The sequence below is a fragment of the Pinus tabuliformis genome, chromosome J (genome assembly GCF_031772625.1).
Source record: "Pinus tabuliformis cultivar Carrire ecotype Pingquan chromosome J, CPIR1, whole genome shotgun sequence".
NCBI lineage: Eukaryota > Viridiplantae > Streptophyta > Pinopsida > Pinales > Pinaceae > Pinus > Pinus tabuliformis.
In genome coordinates, this window is record NC_142295.1 from 400,672,567 (window position 1) to 400,675,810 (window position 3,244).

General features: G+C 39.5%; 1 pseudogene; it reads right to left on the reverse strand.

The window, feature by feature from the left end:
- Window positions 1-1,201: 1,201 nt before the first annotated feature.
- LOC149227475 (protein EXORDIUM-like 2 pseudogene) lies at window positions 1,202-2,446 on the reverse strand (annotated as a pseudogene).
- Between the last annotated feature and the right edge of the window lie 798 nt (window positions 2,447-3,244).

Sequence of the window (3,244 nt, forward strand, 5' to 3'; positions counted from 1 at the left end):
TGTTACAATTCACTGTTTGTATTTTCCATTTCAAACTTGAAAAAGGATGTTTCAAGATCGAATACCGTTTTCATTGTTTGTTTCCTCACAACTATTTGTGTTTTCCATTTCAATCTTTAAAAAGGATGTTACAACACACTTTGTATTTTCCATTTCAAACTTTAAAAAGGATGTTACAATACACTATTTGTATTTTCCATTTCACACTTAAAAAATGATGTTTCAACATCAAATACCATTTTGATGTTGCCCGGTAGTTGTTCGCATATTAATTTAATTTCCCATTTCAATAATGATTTCTTAAATAGCCCTTTCCAAATCAATATGGTTGCCCGGTTGTTGTTCGCATGGATTCATTCATTTATCTTCACCTTTAACTCCACAATTTTTTCCAACAACAAACAAAGGTCTGTAAACAGGTTCAATGCATATTTATGGCTGCTTGCATTCCATTTCAACGGTTTTCCGCATCGCTCCCTCAAATTAAAACTCGAATTCATCGACCGTTGCTTCCAAAAAAGCCCGCAAAAGCCTATTCACGTTTCAATATTCTTCCACACACTATGCCTTACGGCGTTTCCTTTGCAACACTAGGTGCAAATGCTAGTATATTATATATTAATTTCTTCACTTCCGATAAATTTTTATTTACCAGTTTTCTTCTCTCTAGCAAATTCTTTCTATGATGCAATAATATCTTTTTGTGATATTATCAAAGTGATATATCATACGGTAGAATCTTTTTGTGATATTATCAAAGTGATAGAATTTCTTATTTTCATTTCTTAGGTTGATATCTTTCTATGATGTAATAATATCCTTTTGTGATACTATCGAAGTGATAAAATTTACTATTTACCTTTCTTCACTTGATATCTTTCCGTGATGTAGTAATTTTTCTTCTGGTACTATCAAAGTGACGGATAATGCAATAATCTTTTGTGATATTGGTATGATCATTGATATTATCAGAGATTTTATAATTTGAATTATTTCGTTATTTTTAAAATTCATATAAATTATTTATATTTAAGATTATATGATGTGAGTTTAATAATTATTTTTTATAAAGATGATAAATATTTTTTTTTAGAATAATTACATTTTCAAGATTAAGTGGATGTTTCAACCAGCTAATATGATTTTTTATAACCCAATTAAATTAAAAATACTCAAAACCATAATTTTTTTATAACCAAACTGAATTAAAAATGCTCAAAAGCAAACCAAATTATGAAAAAAGTTACATTATTTATTATGTTCAGAATGACGCAGAGATTTTCTTTGCGTCAATCGAAACACATACGCTCTGCTTTACCGTGCTTCCTCAATCTTGTATGAGATATTTGAAAAAAAAGCATACAGGGCACAATGGCCGCTTCGCCGATTACAAAATTGTTTATACTAACACCTTGCAAGATCTGGTCGCCGGATCCCACATAGCCGGCAGCAGAAATTCCCGCCCATTAATTCCATACGCATTGTAACTTGCCTGCGTTCTTTTATCCACCAGTAGATCCCCAGGGAATCCAGGATAAGCCCCCTTTCCATATATCCCTGGGCAGGCGGAGACGGCCTCCAGAGGTGCTGCAGCGTCGCCCTGGAAGTAGCCGGTGTTAAAGGGGTTGGTGACTGCTCCTGCAAGAACCGTGGCAATGTTGATGATCATTCCATCGATGCCAATGTCACCGTTTGGTGCCACCAGGGGAGGAGTCTGGGGGCCGTACAGGGGCTGATGAAAGGGCCACGCGCACTGCCCTGGACATTGAGTTTCGGAGTTCCCAACCCAGGCATATGGCAGAAGAAGCTTCTTGGCGGCCAAGAGATTAGCATGAAATCCACAACTCATACAGAAGCCCTCCACAGTAACGTCATCGGACGTGAGAACCAAATACACGGCATTGCCATTCTCTGGCACTGCTCTGGTAGCAATGGCTCTCTCTACCAGAGCGGCAATGTGGCTCCGGTTCAGTGACTTGCCTAGGGAATAGCCATCGTCCAACATCTGCCTGCCCAGGCTTGTGTTTGCCATGGCAGGGGGCTTGTTGGAGGCACCACTGTATTTCTCAGTGGTTTTCCACCAACTGTAAACAGAGGGCTCCATGGCTTTACTGGCTTCCAACGACTGCACAAAATCCGCCACAATGGAACGCTGGACAGGGCTGAATCTACCATACCAAATCACATGAACATCTACAGTGGGTATGGTGGTGAGCAGGGGACCATGGTGATAAGTTAAAATGAGAGGCTGTTGCTCCACCAATTTGGCGGAACACAGATCAACCAGAAGAATCAGACATACAAAAATCTTAAACCCAGGGCCACCCATTCTCAACATGAATGCTAAATTCTGACAGCTGCTACTGTAAAACAAGAAATTGCAGAACGCTTATGCGGAGTGTGAGACCTTACCTACTTGCTACACTTGGAAAGTTTCGCTTGCTGAGCGTGTGGGAGAATGGTGTTTGCGAACCAATATAAATAGGGGAGAATATGGGCGATAAGCATGAGATTGGCTTTGGAAGGAAAGCGAAGTGACAGCGAGGCTGCCCTTCTGGATGTCATCATTTACCATAATTACTTTGAAGTTTCCTCACGTTTTCACAGTGGAGGGACAGGATCCAGTCACTGTTACAAATAATTGCATACATTCTATTCCGGCGATTTTAGGGGACACGTCTCCCAATCCAATTGCTCCCAACCGGAATGGCGTGGGTCAGCGAGTTCAATTTTTGAGATTACAATCATTTTCTCTGAAACGTGTTGCTCACATTGTCCAGGTCAGCGTAGTTAATGTCGGTGATTGGAATTTACAACGAAAACTAATTAGCACGTGACGAACAAGGAACAGCCGTCTAGCCGTCTTCTTTGATTAGTCGGTTGCCGCTAAAAAGGCTGTAAGTGCCAGTTGCCCTACAAACCTGCTAACACCCACGCTGGACCACATCCCGTACACTACTATCATACCGTGGACGGACAAAGCATGCACCGAAGCCAACAAGTGTCCCGTCGAAACAACCCTTCTCTGTAGATATTTAACCCCAAGATCTTCAAAGTGATGCGAACTCCCTAAAAAGTGGACCATGACCCGTTTCTCACGGTACAATGTAACAGAGCAAGTCATAGTTTAACTCTTTTTCCTTTAGCTTCCTCTTTTCTATCTTCTTCTCTCATATATATATATTTTAATTTAACAATAATTGGTTAAAATTAATATATGATTTAACAATAATTGGTTAAAATT